This window comes from Alligator mississippiensis, chromosome 1, assembly GCF_030867095.1.
Source record: "Alligator mississippiensis isolate rAllMis1 chromosome 1, rAllMis1, whole genome shotgun sequence".
NCBI classification, from domain to species: domain Eukaryota; kingdom Metazoa; phylum Chordata; order Crocodylia; family Alligatoridae; genus Alligator; species Alligator mississippiensis.
In genome coordinates, this window is record NC_081824.1 from 96,110,916 (window position 1) to 96,128,250 (window position 17,335).

General features: G+C 42.3%; 1 protein-coding gene across 1 annotated transcript in view; it reads right to left on the minus strand.

Moving 5' to 3' along the window:
- Window positions 1-839: 839 nt before the first annotated feature.
- Window positions 840-17,335, minus strand: part of CDK19 (cyclin dependent kinase 19) — a 219,732-nt gene continuing 203,236 nt past the window's right edge. The window contains exons 12-13 of the transcript XR_009464037.1: window positions 3,640-4,214; window positions 840-910 (exon numbers count right to left, since the gene is read on the minus strand). The gene's annotated coding sequence lies outside the window, so the exon portion shown is untranslated. The remainder of the gene's footprint in view (window positions 911-3,639; window positions 4,215-17,335) is intronic.

Consider the following 17,335-nt stretch of genomic DNA (forward strand, 5'->3'; position numbering starts at 1 on the left):
AGAGCAGGCAGCCCACTGCTCCCGCATCTCCACGTGCGACTCCCTGGCTAGATGGTGCACAGGGTGCCTCAGCATTGGGGATGTCTACCAGCTAGGCCCACACTGAGACACCTTGTGCCCCAGCCCCTCTCGCAGCACATGGAGCAGTGGGGCAATACGTCCCACTGCAAACTGCATGAGCAGGGGCGTGCAGTGCAGCATAAAGTAGCGGCACAAATTTGTGCTGCTATTATTTGTGCTGCTGCAAACACATAACCCTGCTTGTGTGGATGTGGCCTTAGTAGCCAAAGGTGTGTGTGGAGTCCTAGCTCTCTCCTCTATTGAACATAACTCCTTTACAATGAGGGATCATTTTACAACCCTAGTGCAGGATTAAATCATTTAATCATAGTGCAGGGAGCAGCCAGAAGCAATTAAGTTTAATAAGTTCAAATGAAACAAGAAGGGAATGGAGAAATCAAAAGCAGACAAGCAAGACAGGAGGCATTCAGTCTGGCCTTTCACAAATACTGATGAAAAATTTGGGGAGGAATCAGAAACGAAACTTTTACTTTGTCTTCTCTGAAGCAGAGGCATTTCTGGCCTCACTGGTCCAGTAATCCTTGTTTCTCTCTGAAGGGTGCCTGGGCATTACCCACTGCTTGTCTTGTTGTTTTAGAATCATCTGTAGCAGCCAAGGCAAATGCTCTGCCCATAGATGGGATGTGCTGGGCCCTGGCAGGACCTATAAAACATCCTACCTCTGAAACGTGTCAGTAGCGATCAGAACGTGCTGCACGATGAGGTCCTGACCTGCTTGTCTTTTAATAGTTGAAGAGCTGGCTCTGAAACCTCACCAGGCTGATGACAGCTCAGGGCTCTTGGATTGCTTTCTTCTGCTGATTAACTTTACTTGCTGTTTTAACTGACTCTACAGATACAAAGGAGACAAAATAAATTCCCTGTTATCTCCAGATTAGACTCCTTTTTTTGCAAGCAAGAAAAATCAAGCAGAATGCAGACTACAGCCCCTAGGATCTGTAAGGGAAAGGGTAAGTGGAGTAGATAAGGGGAAAGGTCGGGGAGGGGGGGATTCTCAATACGCACAGCTGGGGGACACTATCTGTGCCTCCATTATATTACAACCTAGGTCTTCCTTCCTCTGGAAATACAGAGAATAGTTCACTCACCTTATATAACCCAAGAGCCACAAAAAAGGATTTAAGTGTCTAAAGGAGACTTTAGCTGGAATTGAGGTATCTAAGTCCAAAAGTCTGATTGCCCACCTCCTACATAAGGCTAGAGGAGGGAATTGAACCAGAGTCTCTCACTTTAAGTGATAGCTCTGACCACTGGGCCTGCACATAGAAGGGCAGCACTACCACCTTTCTCAGCCATCTCCTGAAAAATAAGTGACCTAAGAAGGGCTTAGACCTCTAAATCCAGAGAGGGGTCAGGCTGGGAACCCTGAATGGAGGGAGACATCTCCTAGAAACCCAGACCGGAATGCCTCAGCCTGTGAGAGGGGCAAGACCTAAGGGACACCTTTGAAATCAGTATTTCCCATGGCCAGCTCTCATGACCCCCCACATAGCACATGAGCTGTTGTGAATCCCATTTTGAGAGGCCTACCATGCAGCATGCACAGCATAGGCAGAGCCAATGCCAAGCACAGGGCTGTGGGTACCATTATGAGGGGCAGGTGTCTAGAAGTTTAGTATTGCAGTACTCTGTTTTGCAGTGCTCAAGTCCCTTTGAGGATTAAGTTTGAAAATATTAGGATGATGGGACACCCCCCCTCCTAATGAACCATGTTTTTAACCTTCCACAGATGGAAGTCCAGATTTGATGGGGGGCATACTAGGAATACTAACAGGGAGAATGCAGACATTGTCACTGGCAGGAAGATCGTAAGACCTAAAGGTCTGGGGTTTTAGAATTAATATTATAGTCTGGGGAACCAATGCTGCTGTCATTTTTGTCCACAGCAAGGAATCATTTCTGCTCACAGAACCATACATGAAAGACAAGGATACATATTGTATTGGCGCATTCTTTCTCATTTTTACTATAAGCTTTAATTTATGAATATCTGCATTTCAATCCCCCTGGGATTCACCAGCAGATGGCAGCCAAGCCTTTACATTGTAATTTGCCAGCCACACCTTACTCAGCAAGTGTACTCAGAAAGGATAAAAGCTATTTCTAAACCTCCAGTCCCTTCACTCCCAAAATTTGAAATCATAGGTGTCCTCAAAATCAATCCAGGACAAGGAAAGGGCACTTTCAAGGAACCTGATTTGGCTCATGTAACATTATGCATAGATGTGATTGACAAGCTAAGTAGAGCATTGCCCTCCCTCAAATTCCAACTTCTGGCAAAGAGTAGACACACACAAACACACATCACATGCACACACATATGCATATATACACACATGTACACATACACAGAGTCAGCAATGTTGCTAGGAAGAGAGTCTGCTCCCCTATTTAACAAGCTTTTTGTTCAGAGAATAGCTGCAGAAAAATGCCAATAAAGGAGTGAGGGAGGAAGCTGATTACTTGCTAGATAATGCCTCAATTTTCCTCAGAACTGAAAAGCTGTTCTACCATTGTATAAGACAGCCCCTTTTGAACTTATTTGGTACGCAGAAAATATAGCTGAACAGAAATAGAACAAACTTCTTGTATTTCTGCGAGGGGGGGAAAGGGGATCAAATTCTGGTCTGGGGCCACCTGGCTCCCCCAAACTGATATGTTTTAATGCTGCCAAAGCAGAATTGCAGGAGAATTTGCCCCTGTCTGAGGCCCTTTTGCACCCGCTGAGCTGATGCAATGCAGGTGTAAGGCCCTGGCAGGAGAATGCCCAGCGAGGACATCTGAGTGAGTTGCTGAGTGAGCTCAGCAAGCTTTTTGCCTCACAGGAGGCCAGAGTGTAGGCAGCATGCCAAGGTGGGGCACCAGTTAGCATCAGGCAGATCAGGGGTTGGGGAGAGTGGCCAGGACAGTCCTGCAGCCAAGGAATTTTAAATGGCTCCTATCTTCCACAGGGAGCTCCTAGACAAAAAAGGTGCAAGTCACCTCCTGTCAGTGCTGGTCCTAAGCCTAGTTCAAAGGAATCTGGCTCTCAGCAAGCACCTGCATTGTAGCTGGTAAAACAGACACAAACATCCTCCACAGGGCAGATTCTTCTGCTTGAAGTAACTTGTATGGGGAGTGTGAGGAACAGCCCATTGCTGGGCTGAGGGTGTCTGTACAAGGAGCTGCAGGAGGTGGGTTCTTCTGATTCTGGTATTTTATGCAAGTTTTGTGCACACAATATCACTAAGATGATGAGTGCTGTAGAGTAAGTGTGCATTATATTTGGCTGGACTGGTAACAGGTAGCAGACAGTCTGATATTTTATTTAAGCTACATGACTTTTTTGTACAGGTACCAGCTATGTCTGGGATGTTTCTCTAGCTGTTAAAAACTGCACGCCTAGCAGTCCCTAATGTGTGCAAGTGGCTGGACTGGAAACCAATAAAGTACCTACACCAGGATGTACTACATCTTTCCCCAAGACATCACAGAGCACTAGTCATCAGTCACTTCTGCTCCCCCAGGTTATCAACTGCTGCATTACTTGAGATGACTGAAATAAGGCTGTATGAGCACCTGTAGCACTGTAGGAGTCTACCATGGAATCAATCCCAGACCAAATTCTTATTTAGTCCTCTAAATGAAGCAGCTTGCTTTTCAGAGATGTGAGGCATCATACAGGCTTCATATGGGCAAGCAGGTGTCTACAACTTCTCAAAGTGGACTTCCTTTATTAAAGAGCCTAAAGAAAGAGGGAAGTACTTAACATTAAGCACCTACATTTGAAATTCCTACCAAAACATATACAACTATAAAACCTGCCTTTATGCCTTTAAGTGGGGTGGAAGAGTGCCACCCAAACAGAAAACACCGATTTCTGGGGAAAGGCAACATATTGTTTGACTTCAAGAAGCTGCTTCCAATAAGGGAGTGTGAAATAAATGTTAGGAACATTTTAGGATCTGGCTCTATAGCATCTTTCCTACAGCTCTCATTGAAATCAAGGGGAAGTCTATTACAGATAGGTCTGGAAAAACCCTCTGTGGTTTCCTTGAAATTAAACAAAGGAGGGATTTGAACCAGCTCACGCCCCAATGACAGATGCACAGTATTTGGTCCAAATCCTCTTGAGAAACTTGAAATTCAACATCCTGGAAAGAAAGAAAGGAAAAGAACACTAATTAACACCGACTTTCTGAAGGTGAACTACGTTTGTTGAAAAAGTCATGTGATTCTGAACGACATGTATGGTGGTGCCTGTGTAAAAAGTTTATAGTGCTTTGTTAGCAACAGGATGGGCAGATTTCCTCTCTGTTGTTTTATGGTCTGCTGGACAGCGTCTTTACTGCTGGCTGCCAAGGAAGAGCAACAAGATAGCACTTTCAAATGCCTCAGTATGACACACTGTAGGCACCTGCCAACACAAGAGGTATGTGGCCAATAAATTATTTACATACTGGAAAAGAATGCCCCCTATCAGGTACCTGAGCTTCACGGAAAAACAAAACAGAGTGTATTCTCCAGGACCGCACAAGGGAAAAAGGCTGGGTGCTTACGTTTTGTCCAGATTGCCTGATATGATATGACACTAGGTCATGAAACATTCAGTTCCAGATGCCTTCAGAGAAGCCATGCTGGTTACACTGATGAATGCCTGCCGCAGCTGGGAGATTTTCCTTTGGTTATGTTTCCTATTCATCTAAGTTTCATTTAAGTGTATTAGCCATAGGGCAAGTTAATAAAAGTTTAAAAACAAGGAAAGATCAGCCCATTTGCTGGAAGTGCAAAAATATTCGTTGCAAAAATAGTTTTGCACATTATAGCACCTTTCCTCAGAGCATTGCAAAGTGCTCGTGTACTGAGTAATTGTTAACTAGGTTTTCAGGGCCCTTCTACAGGGACAGAGCAGATCACAAAGAAGTTAAATGACGTAGCCAGGGTTGCATGGTGAATAAAGGAACCGCTGAGAGTTGTGTCCGTGACTCCTGACACTTAGGTCTTGTCTACACACACACACACAATTCATTTTGCTTTAATTCTAATGCTAATACAGTTGAATCAGTGTAATAGGGCTTTATACCCATCCAAAACAGGAAATCAGTGACACTTGCTTTTCATTTAACTGTATCCACGTGGGAGGTTTTACCAGTATCAGTAAAAACAATCACATCCGTAACGGAAATAATTATACCAGAACAAACTCTATGTGCACAATAGGCCTTCATTCAATTCTTAGTATGAGACCTCAGTGCCTCCACCCTATACCCAGGCTGGTAGTGTTGCTACACCATAAAACATAACCAGAAGTGCAAAAACTACACCAGCTGTATAGCCTTGAGAAATCAGCATACTTATCCCAGTTTTAAAGGGCAAAGCCCACTATTTTCCTCAGGTTTTGCCTGCAAGGGGCTGGGGTGGGGTGACATGGAAGGGATGAACTTACTGCTTTTAGGAGACCTCTGCTCCATTTCTGCTTTCTGAGAGCCCAGATTTTAAAACAGTAGCATTACAACACTTTAGATCAGCTAAGGATTTTTCCTTTTATTAGTTTTTTGTAAATAAGACCAATGATGTAGGGTCTGTTTATATGGATAATTCAGATTCTAACCCCTTTCAAGCAGGGACCATGCATTTCTTGTTTCCTGTAAAGCACCAAATATTTTTTGTGGAATCAGAAATGTAATCGCTCGAAAAGGCAGGGTGTAGTTTGGGCAAAACGTCACTGTATGCTTTGGTTCTGCAATCTCTGAAAATCAAAGCCACACCTAGCATTGTGTTCACAGACTGGAGGAAGCAATGAGAGATGACCAAGCCATCTCAGACAGAAGACAGGTCGTTGTCTATACTAGGCTTATTTCTGTAAAATATATCACCCCTGCTTCACCAGTGCTGATGATGATTGGATGCTGACCGTAGACAAGGTGCCAGGATCATTTTATATTTTAACCATCACGTCACATACATCTGCTCACAATGATCATGTAGAATGACAATGCAGTGATTAAGGCATCAGCGGCCAATGCTTATTGCTAGTGGTAAGAAGAAAGGATGTTGGTGCCATGTGGATGGGAAATCTTTGGCAAAAAACATTTAGTGTGGACTCTGATAAGGACTTCCCAGGAGCACTGTGACCAAAGCAAAACTGCGGGCCCTGAATTGTAACCAAATTCCTGCAATGTAGAAAGGAGTGAGAAACATGTTGGAGATTAGATGTATGGATGCTGTTGGAGAAGAGAGTCTAATGCCTGAAAAGTATCTGGGACCTCATGTGCATACCTGGTGATGCCATCTCTGAGTCACACCTGTCGCAGCTATTGCAGACGACCTGCCTCGAGACTACATAGGAAGAAGAACCGGAACCCATGTAGCAGTCAGAAAATGATCAACTCCCTGAATTGAAGAGCCTACTTCAAAAATCTTAAGAAACTCTACTATAGATTTCCAAATGCACAGGGAACACCAGTGCAAGCTAAGACAGAGCCAACCCAGCCCGTTCTCACCAGGGTCCCACATCCACAGCTGTTAAAGCATGTCCTCGTGACAGAAAAATGTATGGTGATTCACGATAATAATGGAGCCACTCCCACTTGACCATGTAAAAGTGAATCATCCATGCTTGAAAAATAGCCAGATACATACCAAGATAACAAAATGAAATACATAAACACAGCCCTAGGGGTCTGATGCACTCCCTAACAGAATGCACATAGGTCTCATGAGCTTTGTTGGGACTTACTCATATCCTGTTGGGGAGAATAGACTCTCGCTGTGCAGCATGGCATCCACTTTGTTTCTGCATCCACATCGGAAGGTAAAACCATTCACACTCTACAGTTTTGGCCAACAGACGCAATCACCTGCCTCTGAACTTTCAGTATTTTGCTTAGTGGAAGACTAGTTGGGGTCATATTTCCTGTATTTTTCTGTTGCTTGTTTCAGAATTAGTTGTTGCACAGATGTTGGCTAGAACTGGGGGAGGGAAAGCTAGACAAAAAATTGTTGCCGGACCCACTGCAGCTCATCAGTTGATGGAGAACCAAGATACAAGGAAAGGTCAAGTATTGCTGCAAGAAAATTCATCAGACTCCTTGTGTGTTTCACCATCCTTGTCTCCTTCTTTCCAATAATAAGTGACTTGTCGGGTAAGTTATTACTAAACAAGTGCCAGCAGAGCTTCCACCCCTTCTGGCTGACAATTCTTACACAATCTACCTGCTGTGTAACCTACGATTCTGAACTATTGAGGCATTGACTTAATTTCTTCTGTAAGCAAGGTGTGCCTCAGCGTTTCCATTCAGACCTACACACTAATGAGACAAATTTCATGCAAAAGAGAAAAAGACTGAAGAGAAAGAAAAACTTGTGGCAGGCGATATCTACTAAAATCCAACTGCTTTTCCAAGGTAAAGCTGTTCTGCCCCATCTCAGAGCTTCCAGAGTGGTCTTCAGGAGAGCAAATTGTTAAATCAGAACTGCATGTCACTTAACATGGATTAGAAAAGGCTACTCTTAGGGTGGCTAGAGGGTTAATGCGTTTGGACACACTTTTAAGTTTGTCAGAAATGCTGACATGACCCAAACTTTGAGGCTAGATTAGTTCCTGAGAACACCATGGCTCAGTGGATGTTTGAAGCCGGGGAGGCAGCCATTTTACAACTATCGAAAGCAAAATGGAACCAAGTATCTGTGGAGTCTTCATGGGGTCTTGGATAGCGATTCTTTGTCTTTGGAGGTGCGGTTAGTCATAACGAGCCAGGAATAGACTTGGGAGGCGATTCAACTGCATTTCAATTCATGACATGCAGGCAGGCAAGGATTTCAGGATTCAGTCTTCAGTTGAATTAAGCAAAGCAGGAACCACCAACAAAATAAAAGTGCATCTGACCACCCACCAGACTCCTTGGCCACTCAAAAGTAGTGCCTGTCCTTTTAATACCTGAATTTTGGATAACACTTGTCACATTCCCAGCAGCTGGAATGGTGGAAGGCAAAGTCTTCAACTTAATCTGAATGTAGGGAACTGTCACAACAACAGAGCAGTTCCCCTAGGTTAGTGTGTTTTCTGTAAATATTGTACATAAAAATTATTTACATATGCCATATGTTGTAGAGAAAATTCCTTGGAGGCACTCCTACACACACAACCCTGTCCCAACAATATGTGCTGCAAATGGTTCAGCTTAACTATGTCATTTTTTTCACCTGGATAAAACTGAATTGCCCCAACCCATCCCTTTCTCACTGAGGCTGCTTTTTGTAATTATAAGTACATACCAATGCTTAGATTCCCCTACAGGTGTTGGCATATACATATGCTGTTAAACATGCTCTTCACTGCATAGATTGGCAGGTCACTTATATCTTGAGGTCTTTTATGTGGTTAGCAGTTTGCATGACCTTTGCATAAGGCTGGAATTTTGATTATAAGTGTTTCAAAAGAAAATGAGTCAAATTGCGAAATAAACAAATTTTGAAATGTGTCAGATTTAGTCTTGAATACGTAAGTCTTCATGTACTTTTATCTGCAACACATCAGTACAAACATCTTCTCACTGCCCTCCATCACCTTAACCCACACTTGCAGAGATCATCCTTCAGGGTGAAAAGGTAGTTCAAGCTTTCATAGCTATTCAATACTTGGGATCTCTCCTGAGACGTCCAATAAAGGTACCAATTAACACTAGCTATGTTAGTGGCTTCCATAAAGGCAAAACTGTCCATTGGGAACCAGGCTTTGCATGCCAAACTCCGTTCTCCCAGGGCACCAAAAAGTCACCCAATAGTACTCAACTGTGGTCATTGCTAACACTGTAGTCATGGGCTGATACTGAAGTGACAATCTAGAGGTGAAAGGGTCTCTAGCCCAACCCATCAACAATTCAGTCTCTGATGAAAGCATAGTTATTAGTCAGCAGCTATTAGTGATTTTCAGAACAGCTTGCAAACGCTGTGGGAAACATTATGATAGAATTGGAAATGTGGGATTTCATAGGCTGTGTGATACATGTCACCTATCTTTATCAAACAAAGAGTGGTTTTGGCTCACAACACAGTAGACAACTTAGGTGAGAGTTTTACCCTCTAGTAAGTGTAGAAATGAAAGCTGGCTGTGCATTCCACTGAGGGAAGTTCTTCGGTTACTCATTTGGGAATGTTTGGCCTTGAACGTGAAGCTGAGATGTATTGTGTGCATCTGAAACCTTCCTGATGCATGAATGTTGAGAGTTGCTATACTTAGCTTAGTTATTTTGGCTGCACAGAGTATCTTGTTTTCTTGTCACATTTCTGGACAACAGACCATGTCTTACCCCCACATTTGGGCATGCATATGAGTGGAATGACTCATAGGAAACTTGATAATTTTTTTTTTTAATTCTTTTTAGAGGTATCACTTCATTGGGCAGCAATGATGAACTGTACCAGCATGACCCCATCAACTGCACTGAAATGGAAAGCCTTGGGAAATACCTCTAACATGTCCCTTAGGTAATCAACACTGAAACTTTACATTAAGCTCCTGTGCTGGAAAGAGCCTGAAGTCTAAAAGCAAAGTATATTTGACTTCTTCATGCACAGTGTACAAGAGCCATCATAGACAACATACAAATAACAGCCCTCAAGTACTTCATAGCACCTACAGTCAAGTCTCACTGTCCACATAAAGACTGGTGATAATTGCAATGGTAATCACCAAACTGGAAGGCATCCAATCATGTACGACATGGAGCCACAGACCATTGTTCTGTTTTCTTTCCTATCAACTCATATGGGGCCATGGTCAGAATGGAGATTATAAAATGGATTATTTACACCATCAAGAGGGTTAGGTAGGATGCATATGGTAGGATAATAATGCATGGAGCTACTGTGATAATGAGATATTAGAGTACAAAGGCTGCATATTAATAAGACCAGAACACACTAGGATTGTTGTATGGGTCTTGAATGCATGCGGGATTATATACCACAGTTTAACACAGGGGTGGGCTGGATGTGGCCTGCCAGGCCATTCTATCCAGCCTGTGGAGCCCCTAAAACTTTAGAAAATTAATATTTATCTGCCCCTGGCTACCTGTCGTGCGGCCCTTGATGGCTTGCCAAAACTCAGCAAGTGGCTCTCCGCCCGAAATAATTGCTTGCCCCTGGTTTAACATGTCTCTTTCTGCACTGATTGGCAAGTCACTTATATCTCAAACCATGCACAGTCTACCGACTAGTATTTTCCAAGACTTACATTAATAATACAAAGCCAGGTGTGTCTCCATACACTTCACATACCTGTTAATAGTGAGCCTGCATTCACAGAGATGGAAGCACAGCACGCAAACATGAAAAATATCAATTAATCTCAGATGATTCAAACATACTTCTTGCTTTAATAGCACTGTATGTGATAAAGGACATCACTTGAAATGGTTGTTTAGGATTGTCACAAAATTTGCAGGATTATTAACTTCCCTAGATAAACAGTGCTACTTAATAGCAACTCTGGCATGTTTTGCAATGGAATGTTTGCACATTTTTCCTGTTGCTACTTAAAATAGTGGACAGATCTTTTTGTGCTTGTGAGATGTGATAAGCCACAAAGTAGCTTAACGGTGTATACAGGCATATTCATTTTGGAATTCTCGATTCCATGTAGATATTGATGCTTTTGTGGCTGGTAGGAACAGATACCAATGCTTGCAAGCACTTTGTCATGGATAAGTCAGACCATGATCTGGAGTTTTGTGTGCTAAATTGAACTAAACCTGAAGTGCACACCTGGTTCTTAGATTAAATTACACACCATTATGTCTGCATTTTACAGTTGTAATGCCAAGCTGTATAGCCCCATTTATGATGCTAAACTTTGAGAATCATTTCACATCACTATGCAGCGAAGCAGATGATCATGTGGTGCTGCTGGTAGGATTTTGAATGTTTCCTCAGTCCCTTAGTTCACAAGTGTCCTGAGACAGGCATGATTTTTTTCCCCAAAAAACATATGATAGTTTTTCTGTGGCCTGTATGAAATAAGTTGGTGGCCCAATGATCAGATTACAAACATAACTTTAATTTACAGATGTACCTTTGCTGGCTGAATGCTCAGAGACTGAATGATACTCTTGGCCTCAGATGTCATCCCTCTAGAACAGGGTTGCATCAGACTGACCATGTGATGTTCGTACTGTGGCAGAAATCACTACGTAAGTGGTTCTCAAAATGCCAGCTCTGCTTTTGCTCATTCGTTGACTACAGAAAAATAACTGATCAATTGTGTTGCAACGAACTCACAAAGACCACAAGACGCCTGGATGCTTATTTTGCTGCCCAAGGGTCACTTCCTGCCCCTTGGGCAGGGGGCTGGACCCGATGATCTAGTAAGGTCCCTTCCAGCCTCAATGTCTATGAAATCTATGAAACTTCAGAATGTTTTTTAACACTGGGGATTCCTATTATAACAGCACAAGCATTGTGTGGTCCCCTATGGCACCCTCGAGAGGATTTCAAAGCATCCCAGGGTACTGCAGCACCTGGTTGAGAATCAGTTCACTAGAACAATGCAAGACTTCAGATTATCCTTCCAAACTGTCACTGGGCACATCTATATCACCATAGTGTCAGCGGACACAAACCATGACACCGCAGCTACATTGTCATAGTGATGCACTCCCTTGCTACAGTGCGTCACTACGGTGATACAGCAGCTAAAAATAACCAGCTGTTACTGCACCCTCATTTAGTATTTTCTTTAGGAAGTGCTAAATGATGGCACAGTAACAACAGCACCATAAGGGCACGAGTAGACATGCCCACAGGCACTTAATTCAACAACAAAATCAAAAGAATGCATAGCTTGCTTCTATCTATTCTTTAGTATCCTACAGAAGTAAGAGCCCCTAGGTGTTAACATGAAGAATATTATAAGGAGCTGAACTATTATTGTTATATATGCTGCTGTCAAGTGCACGTCAGATTTCACGCTGAAAACACACATCATGAAGCAGGATCCAGCCTGTCATCAGTACCTTGACCTACTGCAGATATCGAAGCTATCAATGCTAGACACAGTGTGACACAGTGTAGTGATTTCACTGCCAAAGTGCAAAGCTAAGTTACATCACTCATCTTTCTGCCTTTGGCTGTTTATTTTCCTTCTGTAGCTGTACATTTCCAATGGTTCATTTTCAGGTTGTTCTAGTAATTTTCAGGTTGAATGACTGTATATTGTGCAGGCTCCCAGAGTTGAGCTGCGGTGGTGTGCTGTCACACAGTTGTTTTTAAATTAGACTGGAACAGTCTGATGATATAACTTATTCATATGACAGTAGCAAACCAAGGACTTGACTGCAGCCCATGTGCACACATATTAAATATGCCACTCACATGCTCTTTCTTGTCACATGGAAAACATAAAATACACATTATTTTGATTACTAGTTTCATAGGCTCTGTGTCTGTCTGTTCCAAGAGAATAAAATATTTACTTTCACTTTTCTTTTTAATGCTGATTTAAAAATCATATTTAAGATGACAGAAGAGAGCCCCTTGGCTAATTTGCTTTGATAACTTTCACTGACAATTTATATTTACGTCAAGGAACTTATTGGGTCAAATGTATCCCTCGTATAACTCCCTTGAGTTCAGGCTCCTTTCTCAATTTGGCTCGTTCTCTTTCATTGGCATTTTCAATGCAGTGCTATGGAATAGCATCTGAAGGCAGTTCAGCTCCACCAGTAATTTGCATACTTCGTTCACAAATAGATGAAAATTTTCTGCCATGTGATGAAGGCACAGAATATATGTAATTTATACTGTTCCAAATTCTCCATCTTATTCAGGAAAATCAAAAAATACAATCTTACAAATCCTATACCAGTAGTTCTCAACCTTTTTAGACTCAAGACACCTCTTGGGAAATGCCAGCTCTTAGTTTTCACTATTTTTTTCTAAATAATAGAGCATTTTTTCTGTTGCACAGAACTCAGAAAGACCATGGAAAACAACTATGGATTTCTATTTGAAATCTCTGGACTTATCTTGTGAATCATGTTTGTAAACTTAACAGTGCTAAGACCCTGCTACACACTTGAAAGGATCTCAAGGCACCCCAGGGTGTTGTGGCATCTTGTTGAGAATCACTGCTTTATACATGCATGCACGTTCATACTTATTTTCAAAGCTGGAGACAAAGATCATGTAACACAGTTCCTACTATATTTACATTACATAAACTGACCATGTAAACAGGAAATAACTGTCAGACTAAGTGATGCCTGAATGATAGATTATGATTTTTGAAAACTTTTCCTGTAGATATTATTTTTAAAAAAACCTGGAAATAGTAGAGTAATGGCAACAGCCAGTTGCATCTAATATCTATGTCCTCCTATCTTTCATAACTGTGCTAGTTGTTTCAATCACTTCTGGTATAACTATTTGACTATTAAACATTTAATTCAGAAATGAAAAATCAAATCTCTGCAGTGGTTTAGCGAAGTAATATTACATTTTCTCTTTTTAAATATGTAAGAAATACAACAATTAATCAAATTTGGAGACTATGAGGATGCAAGATTCTCTTGCAACATCTTTTAAACAGTATTTAAAGCTATAGTATGGGTAAGGCAATGAGGGTTCGGCACTGGAGACCCACAGCTTCCATGCAACACAGGCGGTGGAGCAGGTGGAGAAATGAGAAGAAGGGGTGACATGATGAAAGGGTAGAAGAATGAGCTTTCTTTCTGCATTTGAACAGATAGAAGCAGGACAAGACAGTATTTTTTAAGGCCACAGAAGAGGCCATTAAATTGAGACATAAGAGGACCACAGCCTTGAGGAGAAATGTTATTGTGTGGATAGAGAAAAAAGGTCCCATCTTTGAGATGTGGTGCAGAAAGAAACCACAAGATTTAGACGTAGCCTGGAAAGAAATCAGAATCAAAGATGGTGCTTGGATTCTGGGCCTGACTGATGGATAGCATGCCAGTGTTGTGAACAGTGATAGAGAATGGCACTAGTAGCAAAAAGGAGATTGAGAAAGGCACTAGTAGCAGAAGGGTGCCATGGAGGCTGAGATGATGGCTAGTTATCTGCAAGGAGATATCAAAGGAATGGACTAAGATTTTAGTTTGGACAGGAGACAAGTAGATCTATCCAATATTTTAATTAATACACTGAATGGCTGTTGAGAGAGTACTTTTATAACATTTGTAAAATGACACCAATCTGGGAAGCTTTATAAACATTTTTTAAGGATGGTATGAGAATTCAAAATGAACATGACAAATCAGTTAGATGGATTTGATCTTGCTGATTACAGACTAATAGCAAGGTGAAATCTAATAACAGTAAGTGCAAAGTACTATGCTTAGGAAAATCAAAGATGGGTGACAACCAGCTAGGCAGCCATACAGCAGAAAGATATGAGGGTGATAGTGGATTACAAACTCAATAGGAATCAACAATACGATTCTGTTGCTAACAGGCTACTCATTTCGTGGTGCATTAACAGCAGGACTGTATATTGCAGGAAACAATTTATTCCACTCAGTGTGGGTGAGACTTCAGTTGGAGGACTACATCCACATCTTAAAGAAAGATGCAAGTAAACTGGACAGTCCAGAGACAGCACCAGAATATTTGAGGCTTAGAAAGCAAAACCTATGAGGAAAGATAGAGGGAACTAGGTTTAAGTCCACAAAAGGGAAGCCTCAAGGGGGGGGCGGGGGGGGAGGGGTAGGGAGAAGGTGAGGATGGACCTCATGACAGTATCCAATATGCAAAAAGTTGTAAAGAGGAAAATTAAACAATTGTTTCTCAAGGTCACTGGAAAGATAGACAAGGTATAATTAAGTTAATTTGCAGCCAAGAAGAATTGGGTTGGATAGCTGGAAAAAAACTTTCAAATTGTTAACACAGTTCTGGTGTTAATTCAAACACTCAGGCTGCAGATGGATACTGTAGAATATCCTTCTTTGGATACTGGAGTTGTTTAGCAAATTGGATAAACTTCTGCTAAGTATGATCTACGATCCTGCCTCAATGCAACTTTTACCTTGCCTACAATTTAGCTCTAAATACCAGCACAAGCTTGCCTCAGTTTTAAATACTCTGCATTTCTCCTTAAAGCAGTATATGTTGTAGGGCTTATTTTTCTTTGGACCATTAGCTTCAAATTGAGGGGTTTTGTTTGTTTGTTTTACATAGAATGCCAGATCCCAAAGGCTGGAATCCAATATTAAGCACACTAGCTGGGTATAATGAATAATCTCCAAGACAGGGCTATATATTCAAACACTAGGGATTTCAGAAGACTCTCGCTTATATTGTACTCAACCACGTACAAACCAAAGAGGAAAAAACACAGACAGTGTAATCTAGGTGTTGTCCTTTATGTGCCCTTGTCAGCTTTTGAAGGCTGAACAGCTCTACAGCAGGCCTTAGGAATACCTATCACCACAAATACAGCAGATCTGTAGACCAGAGTGAATCATTTCCTACAGTTTGTAAATGTAACCATGGATTTTCACAGATGACGCAAGAAGTTTACACCCTGGTGTACACAAGGAGCTGGCTAGCATCGTAGCTCAGCCCCTGGCATGGATCTTCGAGAACTTCTGGTGCTCTGATGAAGTGCCCAAAGATTGGAAGAAGGCCAATGTGGTGCCAATCTTCAAGAAAGGGAAGAAAGTGGATCCGGCAAACTACAGGCCCATCAGCCTGACCTCTATCCCAGGAAAGGTCTTAGAAAAGATTATCAAAGAGGTCATTCTTAACAGACTGGCCGATGGCAATATCCTGAGGGATAGCCAGCATGGGTTGGTTGCGGGTAGGTCTTGCTTGACCAATCTTATTTTCTTTTACAACCAGATGACCTATCACCTGGACAAGGGAGAGATTGATGTCATATATCTTGACTTTTAAAAAAGCCTTTGATCTGGTATCCTATGATCACCTCTTAGCAAAACCAGCTAACTGTGGCCTCGGCATCACCACAATCCTCTGGCTGGGGAATTGGCTCTGTGGTAGGACGCAGAGGGTGGTGGTTGATGGAAGTCAATCATCATGGTGCCCTGTGATCAGTGGGGTCCCTCAAGGCTCTGTCCTTGGACCTATACTATTGAACATTTTCATTAATGATGTGGACATTGGAGTCAGAAGTGGACTGGCCAAGTTTGCCAATGACACCAAACTCTGGGGTAAAGTGTCCATACCTGAGGACAAGAGGGTGATCCAGGATGACTTTGACAGGCTCAGGAAATGGGTGGACGAGAACCTGATGGTGTTTAATACCAAAAAATGCAAGGTTCTCCACCTTAGGAAGAAAAACCTGCAGCATCCTTATAGGCTCAGCAGTGCTATGCTAGCTAACACTATGGGCGAAAGGGACTTGGGGGTCATGATTGATCACAAGATGAACATGAGCCTTCAATGTGATGCTGCTGCTAGTAAAGTGAGCAAAATGCTGGCTTGCATCCATAGATGCTTCTCAAGCAAATCCCAGGACATCATTCTCCCGTAGTACTTGGCCTTGGTGAGGCCGCAGCTGGAGTACTGCATCCAGTTTTGGGCTCCACAATTCAAAAGGATGTGGAGAAGCTTGAGAGAGTCCAGAGGAGGGCCACACACATGGTCAAAGGTCAGAAAAACAGATCTTATGATGAGAGGCTGAGAGCCATGGGACTCTTCAGCCTGGAAAAGTGCAGGGTCAGGGATGGTCTGGTGGCCACCTATAAGTTTATCAGGGGTGCTTACCAAGATCTGGGGGAAGGTCTGTTCACCAGAGCGCCCCAAGGAATGACGAGGTCAAACGGTCACAAACTTCTCCATGACCATTTCAGGCTGGACATAAGGAAGAACTTCTTTACTGTCCCAGCCCCCAAGGTTGGGAATAGACTGCCGCTGGAGGTGGTTCAAGCACCTACTTTGAACGCCTTCAAGAGACATTTGGATGTTTATCTTGCTGGGATCCTATGATCCCTGCTGACTTCCTCCCCCTGGGGCAGGGGGCTGGACTTGATGATCTTCCGAGGTCCCTTCCAACCCTAATGTCTATGAAATATATGAAGAGACAACTGTAAGCCTCTCTTCTGACTCCTCTTATAATAACACAGGCAATACAACTTCCCTGAATTATTTCTTGTTTAAACTATAGCATAGCTTTCAGAAAACTTCCTATCCTGATTCAAATATTGCCAGTGAGGAAGAATCCACTACAATCTTTGGTAAACTTTTCTAATTGTTAATTATTCCCATTGCTAACAAATTGAGCTTTGTTTCTAGTCTG